We start from the raw sequence: 21,109 nt of genomic DNA, 5'->3' as shown, positions 1-21,109 counted from the left end.
AAGAACAGAATAATGACTTCCCACTAAGAAAACAAAGAACATTAAGACAAGAGTAACTGAGGACAGTTAACGCCTCCAGGTGCAAGTCTCAAGGGAAGTATTGGAAATAGCTGCCCCTGCCGAAACCTTTGAGATTTAACCATTTGAGCTATGACTTGTATGGAGGCCTGAGACATGCAAGAATATATGGCTACCATCAGTGCATTATGAGGTGGACAACAAGAAAAATTAAAGAACAGGCATAAGTAAAATACATGTGCAAAATAGAAGTCAAAAATCGTGTCATAAAGAGTAATCTTAAAGCTTTTACTTTGTAGTTTTGTCATTTACTACTATATGGTATAAATGCAAAACTATACATTTTTCATATTAATGCTTTTGAAGAACTTTGTCCAATAAGCTCTTTCTGTAACAAGGAACTGTAAAAAAAAAGAAAATGCATGCTTAAAAAGTAAGTATTGAATCTTCATTTTGCAAAAAGTTAATAAATAAAATATAATGTGCACAATCTATTTTTGACCTTTACTATCTACCATGGGAGCACTAGCAATCTCATTAACCACAAGAGAACTATATATGTACTTTTATATATGTATGTATATTCACCACATATAGAGAGAGAGATACAGATGTTAGATTGATAGTTGGTAATCTTTTCAGAAGAGCTAGATGGGAGCTTGTCATATCATATACATTGCATTCACAAAATCACCTCAGGCCCTTGCTTGAAGTCTAGTTCAGTTTTTGCTGTACAAATATTGTCAAATTTGGCTCTTGGGTTCCTAGAAGAACATAAAGGAAGGAGATAAGATGCTACAGCCTAGCAGATTTCTATGTTGAGATCAATGAACCTATTTTTTTTACTTAAAGCATCACTAGAATATAACTTAGCACAATTATTGGTACATAATTTCTATTGACTCACTGAGAAAAGTTTGAATTATGTTCACTATACTCAGATTACAAAGTTAAAGCAAGCATGGTGACTCTTGTAGTATGACTTGCAAAATGACTGATCATTAATAAAATGAAATGCTTCCAAAAGTAGAGAAAGCTGACATGGATAGTATAATTGTTTGAGTCTCATCTAAATTTTTCCAAAATCAGCTGTACAGATTTGAGGAACACAGAGTGGACAGAAAGTTTGAGAATTTCAGTGGGGTAGGCATTTCTATTCATCATTCTGCTCAATGATGTCATATCCTAAAATGAAAATGAGAGGGCAAATGTGATTCAATGCTTTACACATGCAGTCTCAGTTCCTACTAGTCTCTCATCAAAAAGCTTTGTCTAAGTTGAGTGGGATACTAATTTGTAAAGATATCCACCCCTTCCTCATAGTATAACAGAGTCAATCCATTAATGCATCTGATTTTAATGCTAGATAATCTCTGGTGGATTTATTGAGCAATGTAATGTTAATTTCTAATGCAGCATCATATTAAAGAATTTTCAAAGATCACATTTAATTTTGGCCACATGTGACAAATTTCTGAACAAAGATGCAAATGAGAGGGAACCATGCATTAATAAAAGGCACTAAACACTTCAAGAGATAGGACTCTTATGTCCTTGATTGTTGACCTACTATTACTTGTATATGACTTGCACATAATAGATTTATATTAACTGTTTTGGTGATAATGGGGTTTGAATTCAGGGCATCATGCTTGCTGCCCTGAGCCATGCTTTCAGCCCATTTTTGCTTTAATTATTTTTCATTTAGGGTCTCACATATTTGCCCAGTGCCAGCCTCGGACTGTGATCCCCCTACCAATGCCTATTATGTAGCTGGGCTCAAAAGTGTTGCCACCATGCCCAGATATATTAACTATATTAATACAGCTTTATAAACTATACTGCATAAATCATTATATATAATATAATATATTAATACAACTATATTGGCTACATAAAAATATATATTGTGTGAATATAGCCAATATAGTTATATTATATATATCCTATTATATACCATATATAAATATAGTCAATATAGTTATATTAACTTGATTTTTCCAAACACATTTGAAAATCTTTCCTTGAGGAAAAATGATAAAAAGATGCTATGGCTAGTTTACCAGTATTTAACTGGCCATTTTATTTTATTTTTTTTTACTTTTTATTATTTCTTTTAATTGTTTTATTATTCATATGTGCATACAAGGCTTGGGTCATTTCTCCCTTCTGCTCCCACCCCCTCCCTTACCACCCACTCCGCCCCCTCCCTCTTCCCCCCACCCCCTCAATACACGGCAGAAACTATTTTGCTCTTATCTCTAATTTTGTTGAAGAGAGAGTATAAGCAATAATAGGAAGGAACAAGTGTTTTTGCTGGTTGAGATAAAGACAGCTATACAGGGCATTGACTCACATTAATTTCCTCTGCGTGTGTGTTACCTTCTAGGTTAATTCTTTTTGATCTAAACTTTTCTCTAGTTCCTGGTCCCCTTCTCCTATTGGCCTCAATTGCTTTTAAGGCATCTGCTTTAGTTTCTCTGCATTAAGGGCAACAAATGCTAGCTAATTTTTTAGGTGACTTACCTATCCTCATACCTCCCTTGTGTGCTCTCGCTTTTATCATGTGCTCAAAGTCCAATCCCATTGTTGTGTTTGCCCTTGATCTAATGTCCACATATGAGGGAGAACATATGATTTTTGGTCTTTTAGGCCAGGCTAACCTCACTCAGAATGATGTTCTCCAATTCCATCCATTTACCAGTGAATGATAACATTTCATTCTTCTTCATGGCTACATAAAACTCCATTGTGTATAGATAAGACATTTTCTTGATCCACTCGTCAGTGGTGGGGCATCTTGGCTGTTTCCATAACTTGGCTATTGTGAATAGTGCCGCAATAAACATGGGTGTGCAGGTGCCTCTGGAATAACCTGTGTCACAGTCTTTTGGGTATATCCCCAAGAGTGGTATTGCTGGATCAAATGGTAGATTGATGTCTAGCTTTTTGAGTAGCCTCCAAATTTTTTTCCAGAGTGGTTGTACTAGTCTACATCCCCACCAACAGTGTAAGAGGGTTCCTTTTTCCCCACATCCTCGCCAACACCTGTTGGTGGTGGTGTTGCTAATGATGGCTATTTAATAGGGGTGAGGTGGAATATTAGTGTGGTTTTAATTTGCATTTCCTTTATTGCTAGAGATGGTGAGCATTTTTTCATGTGTTTTTTGGCCATTTTAATTTCTTCTTTTGAGAAAGTTCTGTTTAGTTAACTTGCCCATTTCTTTATTGGTTCATTAGTTTTGGGAGAATTTAGAATTTAAATTCCCTATATATTCTGGTTATCAGTCCTTTGTCTGATGTGTAGCTGGCAAATATTTTCTCCCACTCTGTGGGTGGTCTCTTCAGTTTAGAGACCATTTCTTTGATGAACAGAAGCTTTTTAGTTTTATGAGGTCCCATTTATCTATGCTGTCTCTTAGTTGCTGTGCTGCTGGGGTTCCATTGAGAAAGTTCTTACCTATACCTACTAACTCCAGAGTATTTCCTACTCTTTCCTGTATCAACTTTAGAATTTGGGGTCTGATATTAAGATCCTTGACCCATTTTGAGTTAATCTTGGTATAGGGTGATATACATGGATCTCATTTCAGTTTTTTGCAGACTGCTAACCAGTTATCCCAGCAGTTTTTGTTGAAGAGGCTGCTATTTCTTCATCGTATGTTTTTAGCTACTTTGTCAAAGACAAGTTGGTTACAGTTGTGTGGATTCATATCTGGGTCCTCCATTCTGTTCCACTGGTCTTCATGTCTGTGTTTGTGCCAGTGCCATGCTGTTTTTATCATTATTGCTATGTAATATAGTTTGAAGTCAGGTATCATGATACCCCCTGCATTGTTCTTTTGACTGAGTATTGCCTTGGCTATTCGTGGCCTCTTGTGTTTCCATATAAATTTCACGGTAGATTTTTCAATCTCTTTAGTGAATGTCATTGGGATTTTTATGGGAATTGCATTAAACATGTAGATTACTTTTGGGAGTATAGACATTTTTACTATGTTGATTCTACCAATCCATGAGCATGGAAGATCTCTCCACTTTCTATAGTCTTCCCCAATCTCTTTCTTCAAAAGTTCATAGTTTTCCTTGTAGAGGTCATTCACATCTTTTGTTAGGTTTACACCTAGGTATTTGATTTTTTTTGAGGCTATTGTAGATGGAATTGTTTTCATACATTCTTTTTACGTTTGCTCATTGTTAGTGTATAGAAATGCTAATGATTTTTCTATGTTGATTTTATATCCTGCTACCTTGCTATAGTTATTGATGATGTCTAGAAGCTTCTGAGTAGAGTTTTTTGGGTCTTTAAGGTATAGGATCATGTCGTCTGCAAATAGGGATATTTTGACAGTTTCATTACCTATTTGCATTCTTTTTATTCCTTCTTCTTGCCTACTTGCTCTGGCTAGGAATTAGATTACTATGTTGAATAGGAGTGGAGATAGTGGGCATCCTTGCCTGGGTCCTCATTTTAGAGGGAATGGTTTCAATTTTTCTCCATTAAGTGTAATGCTGGCTGTAGGTTTGTCATATATAGCTTTTATAATGTTGAGGTACTTTCCTTCTATTCCTAGTTTTCTTAGAGCTTTTATCATGAAATGATGTTGGATCTTATCAAAGGCTTTTTCTGCATCTATTGAGATGACCAAGTGGTTTTTGTCTTTGCTTCTGTTAATGTGGTCTATTACGTTTATTGATTTTCATATGTTGAACCACCCCTGCATCCCTGGGATGAAGCCTACTTGGTTGTGGTGAATAATCTTTTTGATGTGTTGTTGAATTCGGTTTGCCATTATTTTGTTGAGGATTTTTGCATCAATGTTCATTAAGGAGATTGGCCTATAGTTCTCCTTTTTGGAGGTGTCTTTGCCTGGTTTGGGGATAAGTGTAGTACTGGCTTCATAAAATGTATTTGGCAGTTTTTCTTCCCTTTCTAGTTCATGGATCATTTTAAGGAGGGTTGGTATCAGTTCTTCTTTAAAGGTCTGATAGAATTCAGCAGAGAATCCATCAGGTCCTGGACTTTTCTTTTTGGGGAGACTCTTGATTGCTGCTTCAATTTCATTTTGTGTTAGAGGTCTATTCAGGTGATTAATTTCCTCTTGGTTCAGTTTTGGATGATCATATGTATCTAGAAATCTGTCCATTTCTTTTAGATTTTCAAATTTATTTGAATATAGGTTCTCAAAGTAGTCTCTGATGATTTCCTGGACTTCCATGGTGTTTGTTGTTATCTCCCCTTTTGCATTCCTGATTCTACTAATATGGGTTTTTTCTCTCCTCATTTTAGTCAGGTTTGCCAGGGGTCTATCGATCTTGTTTATTTTTTCAAAGAACCAACTTTTTGTTTCATTAATTCTTTGTATGGTTTTTTTGGTTTCTATTTTGTTGATTTCAGCTCTTATTTTTATTATTTCTCTCTTTCTATTTGTTTTGGGATTTGCTTTTCTTGTTTTTCTAGGAGTTTGAGATGTATCATTAGGTCATTGATTTGGGATCTTCCAGTCTTTTTAATATATGCACTCATGGCTATAAACTTTCCTCTCAGGACTGCCTTTTCATTTTCATTGACTTCCAGGAACTTTTTAATTTCCACTTTTATTTCATCGATGATCTGTTATTTGTTAAGTAATGAGTTATTTAGTTTCCAGGTGTTTGCATGTTTTTTGTCTTTACTTTTGTTGTTGAGTTCTACTTTTACTGCATTGTGATCAGATAGTATGCATGTTATAATTTCTATTTTCTTATATTTGCTGAGGCTTGCTTTGTGCCCTAGGATATGATCTATTTTGGAGAAGGTTCCATGGGCTGCTGAGAAGAATGTGTATTGTGTAGAAGTTGGATGAAATGTTCTGTAGACATCAACTAGGTCCATTTGATCTATTGCATATTTTAGATCTTGGATTTCTTTATTGATTTTTTGTTTGGATGACCTATCTATTGATGATAATGGAGTGTTAAAGTCTCCCACAACCACTGTGTTGGCATTAATATATGCTTTTAGGTCTTTCAGGGTATGTTTGATAAAATTGGGTGCGTTGACATTTGGTGCATACAAGTTAATGATTATTTTTTCTTTTTGGTCTATTTCCCCTTTTATTAGTATGGAATGTCCTTCTTTACCTCATTTGATCAATGTAGTTTGAAGTCTACTTTGTCAGAGATAAGTATTGCTACTCCTGCCTGTTTTGGGGGGCCATTGGCTTGGTAAGTCTTCTTCCAGCTTTTCATCCTCAGCCTATGCTTATTTCTGTCATTGAGATGAGTCTCCTGTAAGCAACAAATTGTTGGATCTTCCTTTTTAATCCATTTTGTCAAGTGGTGCCTTTTGATGGGTGAATTAAGTCTGTTAACATTAAGCGTTAGTACTGATAGGTATTTGGTTATTTCTGTCATTTGGTTGTCTTAGTTGTTTGAAGGTTTGATTGTGTGTATCTAAGTTGAGGTTGCTGTTTACTTTCTTGCTTTTTCTTTTCCTGTGGTTTGGTGCTGCCTGTCTTTTCATGGTTAAGTTGGGTGTCACTTTCTGTGTGCAGGATCCCTTGCAGAATCTTTTGTAATGGTGGCTTTGTGGTCACATATCATTTTAGTTTCTGCTTATCATGGAAGACTTTTATTGCTCCATCTATTTTGAATGATAGCTTTGCTGGGTAGAGTATCCTGGGGTTGAAGTTATTTTCATTCAGTGCCCGGAAGATCTCACCCCACGCTCTTCTTGCTTTTAATGTTTCTGTTGAGAAGTCTGCTGTGATTTTGATGGGTTTACCTTTGTATGTTACTTGTTTTTTCTCTCTTACAGCCTTCAATATTCTTTCCTTAGTTTCTGAACTTGTTGTTTTAATGATGATATGTTATGGGGTAGTTCTATTTTGATCTGGTCTGTTTGGTGTCCTGGAGGCCTCTTGCAATCTGTATGGAAATATCTTTCTCTAGATTTGGGAATTTGTTTGTTATTATTTTGTTAAATATATTATGCATTCCCTTTGCTTGCACCTGTTCTCCTTCTTCTATGCCCATGATTCTCAAGTTTGGTCTTTTGATTGAGTCCAGTTCTTGCATTTTCTTTTCACAGGTCTTGAGTTGTTTAATTAATAGTTCTTCGGTTTTTCCTTTAATTACCATTTCATCTTTGAGTTCTGAGATTCTGTCTTCTGTTTGTTCTATTCTGCTGGATTGGCCTTCCGTTTTGTTTTGCAAATCTGTTTCGTTCTTTTTTCTGAGGTGGTTTCCTCTTTAATGTTGTCTACTTTTGTCCTGAGTTCAATTTTCTGTTTATTAATTGTGTTTTCTGTTTCACTTTGGTGTTTATACAGTGCCTCTATGGTTTCCTTTATTTCTTCTTTTGCTTTTTCAAATTCTCTATTTTTGTTATCTTAGAATTTCTTGATTGTCTCCTGTACATTTTGGTTGACCATATCCAGTATCATCTCTATAAAATTCTCATTGAGTACCTGTAGTATGTCTTCTTTTAAATTATTCTTGTGGGCTTCATTGGGTTCTTTGGCATAGTTTATCTTCATTTTGTTGGAGTCTGGATCTGAGTATCTGTTTTCTTCATTCCCCCTCTGGTTCCTGTACTAATTTTTTGCTGTGAGGAAACTGGTTTCCCTGTTTTTTCTGTCTTCCCATCATTGTCCTTGGTGTTGTTACTGTCCCTGTACTGTGTGCAATTAAGTATTTTCTAGCTTGTAATAATAACAATGGTAATATTTAGAATGGAAGGGTGAGAGGAGATGGAAAGCAAGAAGTTAAAGAAAAGGGAAAAACAAATAAACAGACAAGTAGGAAAAAACAAAACAAGGAATCAAACAAAAAAGTTTCAAAGGTATAAACAGAGAGCGTTAGTGTACTAATCGACAGTAAGCTGAACAGGTATTAGAGAGACAGAGAGAGGATTGAAAATAAAAAATAAAAAGAATAAAGATAAGAATAAAAATAAAAAATAAATAAATGAAAGAAATATATATATATATATATATATATATATATATAAAATAAAACAAAATGAAAAATAGAAAATTAAAATAAAAAACCTCCAAGTTCAAATGCAATGAAGTTTCAGTCTTAATAATTTTGGTGTCTGTCTCAGTCTCCAGTCCTGGAGACAGTGCCTCAGATGTTGTTCTGTAGTTGTCTCATCAAAGGGGATGCATAAAGTAGAACAAAACTGCACAAAAAAAAAACCCCAAAACTCACAAAGTGTCCCAAGTTCAAATGCAATACAGTTTTAGTAAGTTTTTCAGCATGAAGGTATAGTTTGGTTGTTTTCTCATGAAAGGTAGGGAGAGAGAAAAAAAAAAGAATCTGGAGACAATTCTGTGAATGGTATCTGTGGCTGTGGCTTGCCTGCCTGCTGCTGTCATCCTGCTGTTGCTGAAGGCGTTATTTATGCAGATCTCAGAGGTGAGCTTAACACTCACCTGGCTCTGCAGGTTTGTTTACTCAGAGTTCTCCTGTGTGCAAGCCTCTGCTACAAGCTTTCCCCCTTCCAAGCACACAGGGGGAGGTGACACTGCACCTGCTTTCTCAGGCCTGCCTGTTTGTTTACAGCTCACGTGGGAAGTGGGTCTTCCCCCCTCTCCTGTGGAGTTTTCCTCCCACTGCCACTTTTACAAGTTTTTCTGCTCCTGATTACTGGGCTGTGCTGCTGCTCCTGCCAGCTGCTGTGTTTGTTTACAGCTCACATGGGAGGTGGGTCTTCCCTCTCTCCTGTGGAGTTTTCCTCCCTCTGCCACTCTCACAAGCTTTTGCTGAGCATGCACCCCCACTCCCGCCAGCCTGGCTTGTTTATTTACAGTTCCGGGAAGGATTCCCTTCCCCCAATCTTTGGCACTCAGTGCACCCCACCCTCTTTCCCATGTGTCTTAACTGTTCTTATTGCTTATTACTCAGTTTCTCTTTTTGTCCCCAGGTGGAGGTTGGTCTGTCCAGGGGGCTATGCTGATCTGGCTCAGGGTTGTCTGTGGGAGTACTGCAGTACCGCTAAGCTCACCTTATCTGTGTCTTCCCAAGCCATCTGGGCACAGGTGACTGGCGGCCCGGGAGCCCTCCTGGTTTCTCAGTTTAATGTGAAGTAGAGATGCTCTGTGCCAGCTGGAGGTGTGGAGGGGTCAAAGTTTTGCCTCTTCTTAGTGGTTTTGCCTGCAAGGTGTGTTTCCAGTGTCTCTCCAAGATTTCAGTGTAGGAGGCACGCTTTCTGCTTCCTCTCTCTAGCCGCCATCTTGAAATCTCTCTTAATTGGCTATTTTAGACTAAAATATAAGATCAGTGAAAGTAGAAACCTTACCTATTCCACTTTCATTTCTTCAGGACCTAGTACATCATAGAAATATAATCAATACTATAGTATCAATAATTGAATAAGTAAACCATTCTAAAGTACATGCAGATTCCCTTGTTCTTTCAGATATATTTTAAATTTAACTATCAGGTAAGAGAGTCTGATTAAGGATAAGAAACATATAGCAAGTAAAATAATTGGCTTTATTTGAGAACTTGAAGAGAAGTTAGTGACTTTATTTACATAATTAATGATGATGTTAGTGGACTGATTCATGTTCATCGATTCTGTGCCTTTTAAGACCTTCAGGATTTATAAGACAAAGCAAAATGACTTTACCTTGTGTTTCCTTTGAAAGTATCCCTAGTGAATCAAACAACTGCTGAATTCTATTATGTATGCATGTAAATATATATTCTTATTATATGTGTGAAATAACATTATGTATTACATACATAAAGTAGCATTACATCCCAGGACACTCTTCATGTTGTTATACTTTAAATGAATCTCTCCTCAAACTCTCTCCCCAAGCAGTCTTCTAGAATTCAGTATCATTTGTAAAAATGAAGCTGAGCCCATGGAATCTAAAACAGTTAGGTATTATGAAATATATATTTCCCATATACAGTTTTATTATATATACTTTTATTACATACAATTTTATGTGTACACACACACATAAATATTGTTTGAGTAAAACTGAAGACATTCTGAGTTGTCATTAGTCACTAACTGAGAAAAGGCAAGAGAATCTTCCTTCCCTTAAAAATAAATTCTCCCTCACAATTCATTAAAAGTCCTTCTTAGGATATCAAAATACCAAATGGCATTTGGTATTTTGGTATTGGCTTCACTCTGAAGCCAAATCACTAAAATATCATGTTGTTTATGGGAAATAAATGAGGAAGAAATGGAAAATCAGAAATTCAAAATGAGCACAAATTCATTTTCTCCTCTGAGACAATCTTTTTTGATTCTCTCTCATGCATTGTTTTCTTTTTCATCTTTATCATTCACTAGAAAATGTTCCTCATTCGCTGAGACTTCTGAAAATCTATCATCATTTTAAAGATGAAATTCTAAGGTCTACATTCGTGGTCTGTCTTCAAGTTGTGTTCATCTGTCAAACTGCACAGTAAATTATTTGACAACAGCAACGATTTACAGCATTCTACATTTGGTTTAAAATAAGTGTAAACTACTCAGACTACCACAGTGAACAAGTTGTACCACCACTGGTTTCATGTGTCATTGCTCTCTAGTGTTTTCAGATAATGACTTAACCATGTTTTAGTACATTGTGCCTCAACCACTGAGATATTATAGATTCATAAATTGCCTCTTTCTGCAAGTTAAATATGGGGTAATTATCCTTTATAATGTATAAAGGTTTGGTTGCTTAAGGTACAGTCTAAATCTTCTGAAATTGGTTTGCCATACACACATATACACAGATAGCATAAATGCAAATAAAAATAGAATGCTTGATAAGGCAAAATAAAATCTAGAGCAAACAAAAATGTTTGGTGCATTTCTTGGCCTTCAATCTAGTACAGAATGAACCATGGAAAATAAAAGTGCAAAGGAAGGAAACTGTGCAAGCAGGGATGGACAAAGCAGGACAAAGAAAGACTGTGTTTCTGTGAGCATATTAGAGATAAGAGGAAAATATAAATCAAACTGAGAAAATGTTCTTTGAGTGGCTTCCTGATGGAATGACACAATCACACGTTGAGAGCCATATGGGAAAGTTCAAACAGTTTTAGACCTGGGCCCAGAGGGCAGCAAGGAGCCTGGCTGGGAGAATAATTTGTTTTGTTTCTTGAGAGGAAGGGCAGAATGACTGATGCTTTGACAGTTCCTGCTGGCTGATCAGCAATTCCCCCCACTTTTTCTTAACCTCTTATGAAAGATAAGACTGGAAGGGCAGAGTGTGCGTGGGAGGTGATGACAGAGAACAACACTAAAAGTGAAAAGAGAGCTTGACACGACAAGCACATTCTAGTCAGACACGGAAGCCTGAACTGATTAAGCTGTCTAGATGGTTTTATGTGGCAGCTTTTACCAGGCTCCTTTTCTTCAAACGAGAAAGACCTATATTTCCATTATTATTGGAAAATGTTAGGGCTTTTGACAAAAATTTATAACACTACTTTCTTACTTCTTTTACTGAAGTAAAAAAAAATAGCAAGTCTATGCTGAAGATCGTTTTTCTTAAAAAAAAAAAAAGAGATGGTTACAAGTAAATACTTTCATTTTGGTGGAGAGTGAATCATATACCAAACATTTAAATTCTGTGCAATATACTGTCTACATATTCAAATTTTCTATTAGCTGAAATGAAATGAAATCTATTTCTTATCAGCCATAAGAGTATTAAAAATTCAAATATTTTGCATGGTTAATAAACTAAAGACAGACCACTGGAGAAAGAGCCAAAGATTTGAGAGAATTAAAATTTTTAAGCATTTGTATATAGAGTTGCTCTCTGAAATTAATCCCACCCACAGAACTGATGTGGGTAAATTTACATAATGAAAAATATATTTTTCTGCAGTAGTGTTTTAATTGATGTAAAAGTCAAAAACTGCACCAATTAAGTAGGTCATTTTATTCAGATGTTTGTATTTAGAAGAATGTGAGTGTTCATTAATAAAGAACTTCTTAGAGAGAAGAAAGAGAACCCTCATGCCTAAGGTTGTACAATAGGTCATCTGAGAGTCTTTTGAAGTCATTAGAGGGAAGAGGAAGAGATGGAGGTGGGTGTTATCTTAGAAAGTGAGATGTTTGTAGTCTTTGGCAATTAGCCATATTCTGAGACAAAAAACAGTGGTATTTTCTCTTTTTAGAAGCAAAGGAACCAGATAAATTTCAATGTAGCAAAGGAAGCCAAAAAACATGCCCACCTACTTCTAGTTGCAAGCACAGAATGATTCAACTGAGTAATGTTTTGTATACTGCTTAATATATACCCCAATTGTTTATCAGAACCTCAACAACAACAAAAAAAAGACAGAAAAAGAGGAAGGAAGAAGGAATTGAGGATTTCAATATTAACTAAGCACAGAAGTTCAAATTTCAAAAGGAAAAATGAATAACACAGTAAATGAGTTGAATAGTACAATGTAGTATTATGCTGAAGAGCTTCCCCAAAGGCCTTAGGAAAGAATAAAAAGATAAGGAGATAGAATGTATAATAAGGGCCCCAAAGAAAGAGAAAAAGTAAAGAAAGAGGGAGAAAATTTTGGAAATTTTTTTTTTTTAAGAATTGGAGAGGAAAATCTCAGACAAAAGGACAGAGTGAGGAACATTTACTGAAAACTGTACCAAATAGAAAGTCAGTGAAATTTAAAAACAAGATAGAAAGTCTTATATGTTTGCAGAGAGAAAAAGTTAAAAAACACATGAAAAACAAAACCAAAAGTGAAATTGACATTGAACTCTTCTCTAGCAACACTGAACAGTGTTAAGGGAAATTACTACTTGTTTCTCTATCCAGCTAAGCTGTTGCCTAAAGGTAAGGGGAAATAAAAATATTTCTCAGTCACACAAGGTTGTAGGATGCTTAATGTCCAAAGAACTACTAATCCCAATTCAGGTGGTCTAGAGTGGCCATGAAGTCTGCATTTGAAAATAAACCCAAGGCAACTCCTACAGAAAGTTCACAGACAATTCACAGAAATCCTTTCTGTGGGGCAGAGGGGCTGTAGACTTGGAAGTCTATCTTAAAGATTGCATAACTAGAATTAGTAAATTATAATTGATAAACTTTCTCTTTCAGAACTCTTTAGAAGCTGGTGGAGTAGCTTAAGTGGTGCAGCGCCTGCCTAGCAAGCTTGAGGCCCTGAGCGAAACCCCCATTTTCTAGGGTTTGAACTCTAAAGACAGAAGAAAAAAAAAAGGAAAGAAAAATGAGACAGATCAATCACAGAGACTATTTAGAAGATTTTTAATTTAATTTAAAAATTTTTATTTTGAAATAATTTCAGACTTACCAAATGTTACTACAAAAATGTTAAGGTTACAGAATCATAATAAATTATCAAAACAGGAAATTAACAATAAAGAATTATTAACTAAACTACTACATGAAAATTTCAAAAATTATTGAGTTTGTGTAATTTTTCTGGTGTAGAATCTAATTATGGATCTCACATTGTATTTGATAACCATTTCTCTTTAGTCTCTTCAATCTGTGACTATTCCTCAGTCTTTCTTTGTTTTTGATTCCTTATACTTTAAAGAATACAGGCCAGTTATTTGTAAAATATCCCTCAATCTACATTAGTCTGGTATTTCTTCATGATTAAATTTAGGGAATAAGGACTGGAAGTATGGCTCAAGTGGTACAGTGCCTGTCTAGCAAGTGCAAAGTCTTGAATTCAAACCCCAGTACCACCAAAAAAAGGTAGGGAATGTATTTTTGGCAAGAATACTGAAAAGGTGGTGTTGTTCTATTCTCAGTGAATCCAAAGACACATAATTTTGCTGTGTTAGTACTGGTCATACAAACTTTGATCACTAGGTTCAGCTAATACCCCAAGGTATTTTCCAAATTGTGGTGTTTTATCTCCATCATTTTTTTCTCACTTATTAATCTAAATTATGTAGAAAAAAATTTTCATTTCTCCCTCATTCATTCATTCATTTCAGTATAGACTTAAGGATTTTTTTTATCATATGAATTATAATTTATTATTCCAATTCTCATATTTTCTTCAATTTTTTCCTGATTGACACTTGAGAACTCCTTCAACTTGGCTTCTCTGTCTTTTCAACTTGATACTTATGATATTTATTTATTTTTTATTTTGGCAGTATGGTGATTTGAACTGAGGTCCTTATACTTGTTAAGCAGGTGCTCTACCACTTGGGAGATACTCCCTGCCCATGTTTAATGTTTCTTTACATTCTGGCACCACAAAGTATTCTAGGTTAGTCTTTATTTTACCTGGTCCCAATCCTAAATTCAGCCATTTCTCCAAGGAGTCTTGTTGTTTGAAAAGAGCTTGAAACCAAGATCTGGAAGTGTCCTCATTGCTACTGCTACTGTTGCCCTTAGGCCCTTTCACAGAATGGTGTTTGAAAATATGTGTGTTCAGACATTTCTTTATTTTTATATCTATTTTTATAACTATAACAAATTCTAACAAATTTCATCAAATCATGAGTTCTGATTCTAATCAACACCATACCGTCCAATCTAGCCTCCATTTTCCTACTGGTAACTACTTTTCACAAGAAGTGAAAATTTGATTCTTATTATGCGGAATATATTTACTTATTTTCTCTAATCTTGAATACACTTAAAATATTTGCTAACTCGTACATCTATGAAAAACAAATTTACTAACTAGAGGACAATATTTGTATGAACTTCTTCCCTCTTTAGTTTTACCATATGCAGTCAAAATACCGTTTTGCAAAGTTACTTATATTAGTTCTTTCCTCTCCACCCTCTTCATTGTGATCATGTTGCTCATTTGTTATACAGTTTGGTTCATTTATAACTGTATTTTATTTTGTAATTCTCCCTCACCATGATTAATTTTGTTTTTTTAACTTAAATTTGAACATGAGAAATATTAACATGGTTTAAAAGTCACAAATGTTCAAAAAGTACACTTGAAAAAGTATCAGCCCTCCTCCTCCTCATCCCCTCCACCACAGACTCACTTCCCATTCTTTCAGTCACATTCTCCACCCATATCCTCTAGGTAACCAGGCTCATTAGGTTCTGGTTTATTCTTCCTAAGTTTCCGGAATTTCACAAGTGAGTAGACACATGTATATTTTCATATGACTATTACTTTAAATAAAAGGCTGAAAAAACTATAAATATCATGCACTTTACACTTTTAAATGATTTTTTTTGTTCATCGTGAGACAGGATCTCACTATGTAGCCCAACCTAACCTCAAACTCAAACTCACAATTCTCTTGAATGTCTCCTGAGAGGCGGGATTACATGGATGTGCTACCAGGCCCAATTGCACCTTACATTATCAACTTATATAAAAATTCCTCATTCCTTTCTATAGACACATCCTACTCCATGTTTTGAATATACCAAAGCTTTTTCAACCACTGTTCAATGTATGAGCATTTTAGGTTGTCTCTAATACTTTTCAGTATTATGAGTGATGCTGTAATGAATCAACTTGCAAATAAACATTTCCATGATGTGAAAAGGTTTGAGGTGTGTCTTCAAAACAAATACTTAGAAGTGGGATTATTGGGTCAAAAGGTAAGTAAATAGTACATAGTTTTCATTGCCAAATTTCTCTCCAAAAGACTGGTACCAAGTTGTATTCCCACAAGTAATTTATAGGAGTGTCTTAAAGCCTTGACATAAATTACATCATCATACATTCACACTTTTGTTAATTTTATAAGTGATAAATAGTACCACAGTGTTATTTGCATTTATATTACTCTATATGTGAATGTGAATCTTTTCATGTGTCTAAGGGCCATTTACAAAACCTTTGTTGGTCAGTTTTAAGTTATTTTCAACATATTAGAGATATGCATATTGCAAATACTTTCTTGTATATTATCAATTTTTTCAATTTATTTTTGATATTTTTCTGTCATATAACAATTTTTATGCAGCTAAATTTATCAATCTTTTATTTCCCTTGAGTTTTCAATCAAAATTGAAAGTTTTTCCCTACTTCGAGGTTAAAAAAGGATACTTCCATGGTTTCTTCTAATACTTGTATGATTTCAGTTTTCATATTTAAGTTCCTAATCCATTTGGAACATAGTATTTAATGAGAGGTATAGGTCTAATTTTACATTTTTTTCCCAAATACCCAGCCACTGGTCATAAGACTGTTTATTTTTTTTTTTCATTTTTCTTTTATTATTCATATGTGCATACAAGGCTTGGTTCATTTCTCCCCCCTGCCCCCACCCCCTCCCTTACCACCCACTCCGCCCTCTCCCTCTCCCCCCCCTCAATACCGAGCAGAAACTATTTTGCCCTTATTTCTAATTTTGTTGTAGAGAGAGTATAAGCAATAATAGAAAGGAACAAGGGTTTTTGCAGGTTGAGATAAGGATAGCTATACAGGGCATTGACTCACATTGATTTCCTGTGCGTGGGTGTTACCTTCTAGGTTAATTCTTTTTTTTTTTTTTTCATTTTTCTTTTATTATTCATATGTGCATACAAGGCTTGGTTTATTTCTCCCCCCTGCCCCCACCCCCTCCCTTACCACCCACTCCACCCCCTCCCGCTCCCCCCCTCAATACCCCGCAGAAACTATTTTGCCCTTATCTCTAATTTTGTTGTAGAGAGAGTATAAGCAATAATAGGAAGGAACAAGGGGTTTTGCTGGTTGAGATAAGGATAGCTATACAGGGCATTGACTCACATTGATTTCCTGTGCGTGGGTGTTACCTTCTAGGTTAATTCTTTTTAATCTAACCTTTTCTCTAGTTCCTGGTCTCCTTTTCCTATTGGCCTCAGTTGCTTTAAGGTATCTGCTTTAGTTTCTCTGCATTAAGGGCAACAAATGCTAGCTAGTTTTTTAGGTGTCTTACCTATCCTCACCCCTCCCTTGTGTGCTCTCGCTTTTATCATGTGCTCATAGTCCAATCCCCTTGTTGTGTTTGCCCTTGATCTAATGTCCACATATGAGGGAGAACATACGAATTTTGGTCTTTTGAGCCAGGCTAACCTCACTCAGAATGATGTTCTCCAATTCCATCCATTTACCAGCGAATGATAACATTTCGTTCTTCTTCATGGCTGCATAAAATTCCATTGTGTATAGATACCACATTTTCTTAATCCATTCGTCAGTGGTGGGGCATCTTGGCTGTTTCCATAACTTGGCTATTGTGAATAGTGCCGCAATAAACATGGATGTGCAGGTGCCTCTGGAGTAACAGTCTTTTGGGTATATCCCCAAGAGTGGTATTGCTGGATCAAATGGTAGATCGATGTCCAGCTTTTTAAGTAGCCTCCAAATTTTTTTCCAGAGTGGTTGTACTAGTCTACATTCCCAACAACAGTGTAAGAGGGTTCCTTTTTCCCCGCATCCTCGCCAACACCTGTTGTTGGTGGTGTTGCTGATGATGGCTATTCTAACAGGGGTGAGGTGGAATCTTAGTGTGGTTTTAATTTGCATTTCCTTTATTGCTAGAGATGGTGAGCATTTTTTCATGTGTTTTCTGGCCATTTGAATTTCTTCTTTTGAGAAAGTTCTGTTTAGTTCACCTGCCCATTTCTTTATTGGTTCATTAGTTTTGGGACAATTTAGTTTTTTAAGTTCCCTATATATTCTGGTTATCAGTCCTTTGTCTGATGTATAGTTGGCAAATATTTTCTCCCACTCTGTGGGTGTTCTCTTCAGTTTAGAGACCATTTCTTTTGTTGAGCAGAAGCTTTTTAGTTTTATGAAGTCCCATTTATCTATGTTATCTCTTAGTTGCTGTGCTGCTGGGGTTTCATTGAGAAAGTTCTTACCTATACCTACTAACTCCAGAGTATTTCCTACTCTTTCTTGTATCAACTTAAGAGTTTGGGGTCTGATATTAAGATCCTTGATCCATTTTGAGTTAATCTTGGTATAGGGTGATATACATGGATCTAGTTTCAGTTTTTTGCAGACTGCTAACCAGTTTTCCCAGCAGTTTTTGTTGAAGAGGCTGCTATTTCTCCATCGTATATTTTTAGCTCCTTTGTCAAAGATAAGTTGCTTATAGTTGTGTGGCTTCATATCTGGATCCTCTATTCTGTTCCACTGGTCTTCATGTCTGTTTTTGTGCCAGTACCATGCTGTTTTTATTGTTATTGCTTTGTGATATAGTTTGAAGTCAGGTATTGTGATACCTCCTGCATTGTTCTTTTGACTGAGTATTGCCTTGGCTATTCGTGGCCTCTTGTGTTTCCATATAAATTTAACAGTAGATTTTTCAATCTCTTTAATGAATGTCATTGGAATTTTGATGGGAATTGCATTAAACATGTAGATTACTTTGGGGAGTATCAACATTTTTACTATGTTGATTCTATCAATCCATTAGCATGGGAGATCTCTCCACTTTCTATAGTCTTCCTCAATCTCTTTCTTCAGAAGTGTATAGTTTTCCTTGTAGAGGTCATTCACATCTTTTGTTAAGTTTACACCTAGGTATTTGATTTTGTTTGAGGCTATTGTAAATGGAATTGTTTTCATAGATTCTTTTTCCATTTGCTCATTTTTAGTGTATAGAAATGCTAATGATTTTTCTATGTTGATTTTATATCCTGCTACCTTGCTATAGCTATTGATGTTGTCTAGAAGCTTCTGAGTAGAGTTTTTTGGGTCTTTAAGGTATACGATCATGTCATCTGCAAATAGGGATATTTTGACAGTATCTTTACCTATTTGTATTCCTTTTATTCCTTCTTCTTGCCTAATTGCTCTGACTAGGAATTCCAGTACTATGTTGAATAGGAGTGGAGATAGTGGGCATCCTTGTCTGGTTCCTGATTTTAGAGAGAATGGTTTAATTTTTCTACGTTAAGTATAATGCTGGCTGTAGGTTTGTCATATATAGCTTTTATAATATTGAGGAACTTTCCTTCTATTCCTAGTTTTCTTAGAGCTTTTATCATGAAATGATGTTGGATCTTATCAAAGGCTTTTTCTGCATCTATTGAGATGATCAAGTGGTTTTTGTCTTTGCTTCTGTTAATGTGGTTTATTACGTTTATTGATTTTTGTATGTTGAACCACCCCTGCATCCCTGGGATGAAGCCTACTTGGTCGTGGTGAATAATCTTTTTGATTCGGTTTGCCATTATTTTGTTGAGGATTTTTGCATCAATGTTCATTAAAGAGATTGGCCTATAGTTCTCCTTTTTGGGGGTGTCTTTGCCTGGTTTTGGGATAAGTGTAATACTGGCTTCATAAAATGTGTTTGGCAGTTTTCCTTCCCTTTCTATTTCATGGAACAGTTTAAGGAGGGTTGGTATCAGTTCTTCTTTAAAGGTCTGATAGAATTCAGCAGAGAATCCATCAGTTCCTGGACTTTTCTTTTTGGGGAGACACTTGATGCTGCTTCAATTTCATTTTGTGTTAGACGTCTATTCAGGTGATTAATTTCCTCTTGGTCCAGTTTTGGATGATCATATGTATCTAGAAATCTATCCATTTCTTTAAGATTTTCAAATTTATTTGAATATAGGTTCTCAAAGTAGTCTCTGATGATTTCCTGGACTTCCATGGTGTTTGTTGTTATCTCCCCTTTTGCATTCCTGATTCTACTAATATTTTTTTTTCTCTCCTCATTTTAGTCAGGTTTGCCAGGGGTCTGTTGATCTTGTTTATTTTTTCAAAGAACCAACTTTTTGTTTCATTAATTCTTTGTATGGTTTTTTTGGTTTCTATTTCGTTGATTTCAGCTCTTATTTTTATTATTTCTCTCCTTCTATTTGTTTTGGGATTTGCTTGTTCTTGTTTTTCTAGGAGTTTGAGATGTATCATTAGGTCATTGATTTGGGATCTTCCAGTCTTTTTAACATATGCACTCATGGCTATAAACTTTCCTTTCAAGACTGCCTTAGCTGTGTCCCATAGGTTCCGGCAGGTTGTGTTTTCATTTTCATTGACTTCCAGGAACTTTTTAATTTCCTCTTTTATTGCATCGATGATCCACTCTTCATTAAGTAATGAGTTATTTAGTTTCCAGCTGTTTGCATGTTTTTTGTCTTTACTTTTGTTGTTGAGTTCTACTTTTACTGCATTGTGGTCAGATAGTATGCACGGTATTATTTCTATTTTCTTATATTTGCTGAGGCTTGCTTTGTGCCCTAGGATATGATCTATTTTGGAGAAGGTTCCATGGGCTGCTGAGAAGAATGTATATTGTGTAGAAGTTGGATGAAATGTTCTGTAGACATCTACTAGGTCCACTTGATCTATTGCATATTTTAGATCTTGGATTTCTTTATTGAGTTTTTGTTTGGATGACCTATCTATTGATGATAATGGAGTGTTAAAGTCTCCCACAACCACTGTGTTGGCGTTTATATATGCTTTTAGGTCTTTCTGGGTATGTTTGATGAAATTGGGTGCGTTGACATTGGGTGTGTACAGATTGATGATTATTATTTCCTTTTGGTCTATTTCCCCTTTTATTAGTATGGAATGTCCTTCTTTATCTCGTTTGATCAATGTAGGTTTGAAGTCTACTTTGTCAGAGATAAGTATTGCTACTCCTGCTTGTTTTCGGGGGCCATTGGCTTGGTAAATCTTCTTCCAGCCTTTCATCCTAAGCATATGCTTATTTCTGTCGGTGAGATGAGTCTCCTGTAAGCAACAAATTGTTGGATCTTCTTTTTTAATCCATTTTGTCAAACGGTGTCTTTTGATGGGGGAATTAAGTCCGTTAACATTAAGCATTAGTACCGGTAGGTATGTGGTGATTCCTGCCATTTAGTTGTCTTAGTTGTTTGAATGTTTGATTGTGTGTCCCTAACTTGATGTTACTCTCTACTGTCTTGCTTTTTCTTATCCTGTGGTTTGGTGCTGCCTGCCTTTTCATGGTTAAGTTGGGTGTCACTTTCTGTGTGCAGAATCCCTTGCAGAATCTTTTGTAATGGTGGCTTTGTGGCCACATATTGTTTTAGTTTCTGCTTATCATGGAAGACTTTTATTGCTCCATCTATTTTGAATGATAGCTTTGCTGGGTAGAGTATCCTGGGGTTGAAGTTATTTTCATTCAGTGCCCGGAAGATCTCACCCCACGCTCTTCTTGCTTTTAATGTTTCTGTTGAGAAGTCTGCTGTGATTTTGATGGGTTTACCTT

The sequence above is a fragment of the Castor canadensis genome, chromosome 6 (assembly GCF_047511655.1).
Source record: "Castor canadensis chromosome 6, mCasCan1.hap1v2, whole genome shotgun sequence".
Classification (NCBI taxonomy): Eukaryota; Metazoa; Chordata; class Mammalia; order Rodentia; family Castoridae; genus Castor; species Castor canadensis.
Note: the sequence above shows the minus strand (reverse complement) of the source record.